The following is an 8,206-nucleotide window of genomic DNA, read 5'->3' on the forward strand; positions in this document are numbered from 1 at the left end:
GTGGACCATAGAACCAAAACAATCAGCTGAAAGACACTAAATTGCTCCTTAGGGTGAAAGGGAAACTGGTGATAATTATCTGTATTTTCAACAGTGACACAATCATTTCATCTATTATCAATATAAAAAGTTGTTTTCGTGCGTTTTGTTTCCATCACTCTGTCATTTTCATCCTGTTACAGAACACCTTTTTTCCAGCTCGATCCATTGTGGCTCTCCAGACTTTGTAGCCTGCCGTGTGCTGCTGAGATGATCTTGACAGGAACCGCTTCCTCTCCCTCGCCCAGCGCGCAGGCATTGAGAAGCACTTCAGCTACTTTTTAACATCACAACATGCTGGTGCCAGTGGCTCACTGGTCTGACTATTGATCCAAGTCACCACATCAAGGTGAGCATCAGTGCTGCGGAGTCCATTGTGGGACCTCATCCTGAAAGAGCGGAGCTGTCCACAGCTCTAGGCAATGCCCGAAAGAGTGACAAGTGCTGAAACCACTTCAAGGGGGCTAACAGTGCCCTCAGCCCTTTCTAGTCCCCGCTTCAAAGCCAAGAGCAGCCTCTGGCAGTTCACCCCCTCCTCTGTCTCCCTCCCGCTCTCCTTCTATATACGGTCCTCTGGGGTAGCCGGTCCTATTCTCCTCTCCCAGGGCCGTCAATGTCAAAGCATGAGTGAGTCCAGTCAAAGCTAGCCCCCCCCTCCCACCTTCAACACACACACTTGTTTTTTTTTCTCCTTCCTCCCTTTAAGTTTTCTCTTTCCCTCTGATGCACAGGTCCCATCCCCTCTGCATGACTGGCCCTCACTGACAAGTGGAAATCACAGAGATTCTACTGGCAAAAGATGGAGAGTGAAGAAGACTTCAGAAACGTGTACCCTACAGCTATCAGTGTCCTGAACTCAAGAATGAAGACACCAAGCACATCTCCTCTATATACTATAAAAACTGGTGAGAACATGTTCACAAAAAATTTAAAGGGGGGCTAGGAAGAAAAATAAGGTTTACTGCATGGTGATTTTTTTTGACTTTCTAAGATAAATAAGTGATAGAAAAGAGGGAAGAGAGGGAGCTTTACTTTGCCAAAAGGGACCTTGGGTTTTGCCCTGTGGGCATGGCAGCTTTCATTTTCCTCTTTCCTCCGTTCATATTCCCAGCCGGTTTCCGGAGTTATGATTGAGTTTCACATATTGGAGTTATATCTGGCAGCCAGACTTGTTTATCTGCTGGGGCTGATAACTGTACTGGCCTGAGTATGAGGCAGAAAGCGAGGGGAGGGAGACAGAGAGTGGGAGGGAGATACAGAGAGGCAGACCACTCATATATTCTCATCTCCCCCAGTCTTTTCTCATTGATTTAGCATGTCTTCATCAACAGTCTGACCCAGGTATGGCTTTTTCTTCTTTATCTCACATTCTGGCTTAGACCTCTGGTATGGACTCGACGGGAGTACCTGCCAACCATGTGTCAGTCAAAGCCGCTGAACAAGGACTAAACAGGTTTATGGGGACATATGACGCCATATTGAAAAATGTTTATATTATATTTTTGATCAAAGAGCTGCATTTATGTATCTGCTCACTCTTAACAAGAATCACAGAGTCTTATAACTACAAACAGACATTACTGTAGGTGAGCAGCTCTCCCATGCCCATGTTTTTAGCATGAGGGCAGTGACCACAAAACAGAGGTAATGGGTGACAGAGGGCAACTCACAATCAGTTATAATCTCACTAAAACTATGGTGCCACAACATCTTCAAGACAGAGTCTGTCAAGGACTGGTTGAGTCCAGTTGAAAGGAAAGTGAGACAAAGAGACTTGGGGTGGCGGGGGGTGTTGAGAGAGGGCTAGAAAGAAAAAGGAGGACTGAGGGAAAAGCCAGAGAGAGAGAGAGAGAGAGAGAGAGAGAGAGAGAGAGAGAGAGAGCAAGCAGTGCTTGGTGGACCCTGACTGCGTGCGAGGCCTCAATTATTCATGCGGCAGTGCACATGTCAAGAGCTCACAGACAAGCACAACAGCAAGGCCGAGCGCAAATCAAACAGCGCATCCATGGGCAATGCCCACAATGCACCTGGAGGAACACACCTCGGCCCATTTCTCTGTTGTTCTCGGATAAACAGAGAACAAGGCTACCTGAGCACTGCCTGATTCTCCTCAAGAGCCGAGAGCTGCTGGAATAGCCTTTGTTTGTTTGCTCCCCCCTCCTCACTTTATTTACTTGCTTCTTTTTTTGGCAGAGACGCCGGTGCCTGTGGGTTCTATCTTTTCATGGCTCATTAGCCCACTGTTTCATTCACTTTATTTCTCAGAACTAGCTATCATGCCCTTAGTGTTGTTTAAGTCCGCTGCCTCTCTTTGCCGGTCCCCAACATGTCTACATTAACTACGGCTGAGGTTTGTCTCCTCAAGTGCTGGAAGTTAACGGATGGCTCCAGCCTTCCATTCTCATCTTGTCTTAGTTTATCGACCACTGCCTCGCTGTCTGCTCTATTTCGTCTCTCCACATACTCCCAGGCATGCTCCCAACACTCATGCAGACTTTTTTCAATATTATTATTGTATTTTTCAAGGCTCCAAAAAAAAATCCAGCTCCAGAAATTACAGCTAATCATCCAAGAAATACTCCCTGCCTTGTGGTGGGGTCGCATATTCAATGATGCATATGTAATTGTCATTTTCTTAAAATATCCATGATAACCAAACTAAACTCCTGTGTTTAGTGCTTCGTCATTAAAGTCACATGCACACTGTGCTCGTGTTAGATGTTTTTTTTAAAAACTCACTTAACTGTATGTCCTGCCTTTTATTCTCTGTCAACATGGAAGTTCCAGCAGCAGATACAAGGTCCAGATACCTCAACATCTGCAGTGTAAATCAAAAAGTATGCCGATTTGAGAACTGTTTTTTTTTTTTTTTTTATAAGTCGACTGACAACAGCCTGTACAGTTGTTTTGTTGTGAGCTGAGCTTTTGTGGCAGTCTTTCTGTCACTGTTTTTCTGGCTCCTACACAGGAAGATGATGTTCCCTGTGCTTGGCTCGGGTTGCTCTTCCATCAAGGAAACTATTTGAGTTACTGAGAAAAACTTATTTTTATAACTCTTTAACAGTTGTTTTAAGAATGAAATCTTTTACAGTATTATGTCTCATGTTGTTTGCCTGTAACTTCCTGTCTTCTCAGACACTCTTGAAAAAAGATTTCTAATCTCACTAAATCTTGACTGATGAAAATAAAACATAGAATTCATGTTTACTTCAGTAGAATCCACTCTCCTGCCTGTTTGAAGTCTCTGCATCCTCAAAGCCCTGATCCCCAGCCACTCTCATCTGAGGGTCAGCCTTTTAGCGCCCTCTCTGATTGGCTCCCTGCTGTCACTGACAGGGAGTACTGATGGGTCACCTCAGGTCTGCCTCAGGCAACACTGGATTCTGGGACAGCTGCCCACATCCTTGGGAGGACTGCAAAGCCACACCGCCAGCAGTTTTTAACTGCCACGTTTTCCTGTGCGTGCAGAGCTGGTCTGTTATGCATGAGTAGCTCTGGCCAAAAATATCTCACTCCTCAAACCCCATTTTTTAAATCGTTATTTTTGTCATAAACTAAACAAATGCATGTTTTTAAAAACGTTTATGTCATTTTTCCATGTACTTTTTTCTTTTTTGACATTAGCAGTTTGCATTTCTTTGTGCTTACGGACGTATGAGACACAGAGAGACAATTGATCTGATGTCCAGCAGCTCTCCAGACACCACTCACCACTCTTCTCTACAATACTTGAAATATATTATTGGCCCAGTCCCCCTGTGTTTGTATCCTGAACTGAATTTCCAGCGGTCTGACAGACATGAAATGTGCATGGCACAGGTTTAACAGTCATTCTGCTGAGGAGTGAAGTGGCTCTGGGAAAAAGAAAAAAAAATCACTTTCTGGAGACATCATTTTACCGGTCAGTGAATCCCATTTCTTCCATAGTGGGGAATTCTAACCTGCAGTAATGCAATAATCTAGCATGTTTCCTTTGGAGCTGAACTGTTCAACATCAATTTAGAGGTATTTCCAGGGGAGGGCAAACAGGGTTTTTTGGGTCATTCTGATTTTACTCTGAATTCCCTTTCCCTTCCTCGTACAGTACACTTGGCCACGCAGCATTAATATATTTCTGAGGGTGAAATGGCCTTTTGTTTTTTGGGGGGGCCATGTTGAAGAGGCACCAAAAGGACACTTGGAAAAATGACTGTGAGGGTGCAAAGGCTTGTGCAAACACACAACAAAGGATTTCTTTTCTTTTTATATTACATGCTTAAGAGTAAGACAAGCATCACAGGAAATGATCAACAGCAGGATGGCTTCAGTGTTTGTGCAATAAAGCCACAAAGGAACATGGCCACCATGTTTCTACTGTGGACTGATGTGTTTGTTTAATGATACATTCAAACATCAGCGACTGACACAGGAGTTTGTATTAGCTGAGGGATTTCCTGTCATTGCAGTCAAGTGTTTCAGAGTCGAGCTTCTGACGGTGTAGGTGAGTGTCTCTGTGTGCACACATACAGATATTCACTCTTCATTAAAGTGCTCAGGCTCATGCTCAGGCGTCTCCATTACAAGAAGAGGAGGAGGGCGAGACAGGAGCAAAATAAATACAAGCACTAATATATATATATATATATATATATATATATATATATATATATATATATATTTTTTTTTTTTTTTTTTTTTTTTTTTTTTGGGACCCCATAATGTATGTTTTTCTATGCTTAGTTGATTTTCTCAGCCAGCCCTTGTGTTTTCGGTGGTGGCAAATTGTGTGAGTTGAATATTACATTATGTTTATGTTCTGGAATATATTATGAGCAAAATCTGCTCTGAATGACTGATAAAGACTGGATTACAACAGCACTTGCATGCCTATATGGGCAGGAAGAACAATTACAACACCTGTGGTAAAGTACACAGTAATAATGGTTTTAAAAAGTGTGAATCTATCCTTTAACTGTTAATGAAATGTGTAAGGTTGTTGCTGGGTAAGGTATGATGTGACAGCCAGAGATCAATATGTGTATTTATAGTACATGATCACATAAATATGGTTGCACTGACTTCTTGTCGTCAGTGTGAGGTTGCCAGGCAATCAGTGAAGACACCAAGAAATAGTCACACAAAAGATAAGATAAGATAAGATAAGATAAGATAAGATAAGATAAGATAAGATAAGATAAGATAAGATAAGATAAAACTTTTTAATCTTGAAGGATATTCTTGTGCCAGACATAGATCATCATCCAAAAGAACAGTGTAGATAAAGTGACAAATGTAATAAATTTAATACAATAACAGAATAAAAACTGCTGGCTATTGAATATAATAAGTGACAAATATATGTATACAATGTAAAAAATAAGATAAGTAAAGTGTTACTTTCAATGACATTAAAGTAACATTGACAGTGAATGCGTAAAGTAATATTGCATATGAGAGTGAATGGAATTTATTATATCAATTGTTATATAAGAGTGTTATTGCACATGATGATATTGATAATACTGCACTGATTGATATTGCTATTAGTTGTCATTGATGCCACTTTGATGGCAGACTTCCATTTCCCAAAATCATGAATTATTCCTTTAAAAAAACAAGCAAACAGCCCCTTTATCTACTTTCTATATGATTCATTATTATTGTTGTAGTCAGAATAAATGCCTGAAACCTTATAAAAGCTAAAACATTTCATTAAAAATTGAATATGGAGGGATAGCCGGTCTGCAGTGAAATGATTAAAAATGTGTGGAGCAGTAATTAGCACAGGCTCAGTGAACTGCCAGGCTAGAGTTAATCACACCCTCACTGAGGTGGCATTGGCCTGATATAGATGAACACACACACACACACACACACACACATCTCTGCAAGCAAGCAAAACAGACTCACTCTACCAAGTAAACACAGTAGGCCACGTCGGTGTGCTGTGTGGACAGCGAGAGGCAGCACAGCGGCGCGCTGCCCTGCGATGGCACCGGTGACTGCTTTATCAGCATCCCATAATTTATGTTGTGTTAATTAGGTCCCTGTGGTTGGGGCTGGCTGGTAGCAGTGGCTGGTCCTGTGAAGAGGGAAAAGGATGGAGAGAGAAAGGAAAGAAAGGGGTGGTCCTCGCAGACACAGTCGCATTAACATGCCCTCAGCAATGGCACCAAACTGAGATACAGGCATATCATAATTAATGCTGGTGAATTATTAATGTGGCTGTCCTCTTTGTGTGTGTGAGTGTGCAGGCCCTCTGTGATTCTGCATGTTTACCTGCAGCCTCTTGTGATTTTCAAACCAAAACATTCACTCCAAACCTCCTCCTTCACATTCCTTGCAGCGATGAGGACGAGTGTCATCATCTGGAACCAGGAGTAAAGCTCAGCTGCTGCAAGGCCCCTGGCTCAGCCATCCAACCCACTCATTAGCTCAGGCCGAGGTCAGGAGGTCAGGCAGGGGAGAGGCTCAGCACGCCAGCCCAGTGGTGCACAGGGGCCAACACACAGGCCGTCCTGCAGGGCCCACGCTGCAACATTATTAGCTCACAGTCTGCTGCCGGGGGCCGGTGCAGGTCGCACACTGTGGTCTTCTGCAGCTCCTACGAGGATCCTGCACACACTCAGGTACACAAACACACACTAAGCAGTAGAATATAAAACGTATACACTCATACAGAGCACTTCCCAGAAAAGGCATGCACTCATGCACTCACACACACACACACACACACACACACACACTGAGCATACATAAAATGGAAAGACTGAGTGGTATTAAGATCCATATTGACAGAGTGGAATCCCATAAGCACCCGGTTCTCTCCGTGTGTCAAATATTCCTCTAGGTGCGGATCATTCAGTTTTATTACCTTGCTTTAAAATTCAATTGCTCAAGAGATTTAAGTCTTTTGGTGGAATAAAAACACACATACACACACACACTTAGCTGCTTTCTCTGAAGGTATTATTACTGACACGCTGAAATACATATTAAAGGAGCAATCCTCAGTTTTCAAGGCCAAATAAATTTAAGGTTAAATCCACTAAATATTGTATATTTGCGGAGTTTGACTTCCAGGTGAAACATATACTTTTGTGTTTTTCATCTGGTTATAACTGAAAATATAAAGCTAATAATAATAATAATAAAGCTTTGTTTGACACTAATAAGTACATTTACTCAAGTACTGTAGTGAAGTACAGTGTTAAGTGTTTGTACTTTACTTGAGTAACTACATCTCAGGCTGCTTTTAGAGGGAATTGTTGTACTTTTTACTCTATTGCATTTATTTAGCAGCCAGTTACATTAAAAATTTTACAAAACATAAGATGACCTTAACAGTATATAAAATACTCCATCTCAACCTATTACAATTATAAAAATGCTATATTCAAATGCAGGCATCGATAATAGAAATGTGCGTACACAAAATGTAATAATTTAACATTTCTTGGCCCCTTTTTCAACTTTACATACTTTTACTTTTGATTCTTTAAGTACATTTTGCTGATAATACTTTTACTTATGTAAGATTTGCTTTGAATGCACAGTGTTACTGCTTTTTTTTTATTACTTCAATAAAGGATCTGACAAATATGGTGATAAAAGCTAACCAAACTAACCCAGAAAACAATAACTGAGATTTTGTTGTTGAGAAAAAAGTGTCACCATAAGGTCTATTTAGAAGCTGCTCTGGAGCTTTTGATAATGTCACATGATCTTCATCAACAGATGACATTGGTCCAGTTGTCATTAAATCAAAGTTTTAATTTTTCCTTTACATTTGAAGCACTTCTCACCTGTGTTGGTTTATTTTTCAACTGTGGTAACAGCAGTTGAGAAAACAGTCTCAACAAAAAGTCTGTTTACTTGTTGTTTCATTAATGTTTGTCCATTTATTAAAGGACAATTTCCATATTTTTGGATCATGGATTTAGTTTTTTAATGTCACATTAAAATGTAAACTGGTGCATTATTATATATGTGCATTATTTGTGTGGGCAGTAGATGTTCGTTGCTGGTCAGTTTTAAGAACATTACATTATTTTCAAAAATCTCATCTTAAAAAATGTGCGCACTTTGTACAACTCGATGAGAAGTGCCATGGTCACCACTGCTGGGATCTCATGTTCCTTTAACTTATGTAATTTCACTTGATCTTTTACTGAGTGTTGCAGCTCTT

Source organism: Lates calcarifer, linkage group LG5 (genome assembly GCF_001640805.2).
Source record: "Lates calcarifer isolate ASB-BC8 linkage group LG5, TLL_Latcal_v3, whole genome shotgun sequence".
Taxonomy (NCBI): Eukaryota; Metazoa; Chordata; class Actinopteri; family Centropomidae; genus Lates; species Lates calcarifer.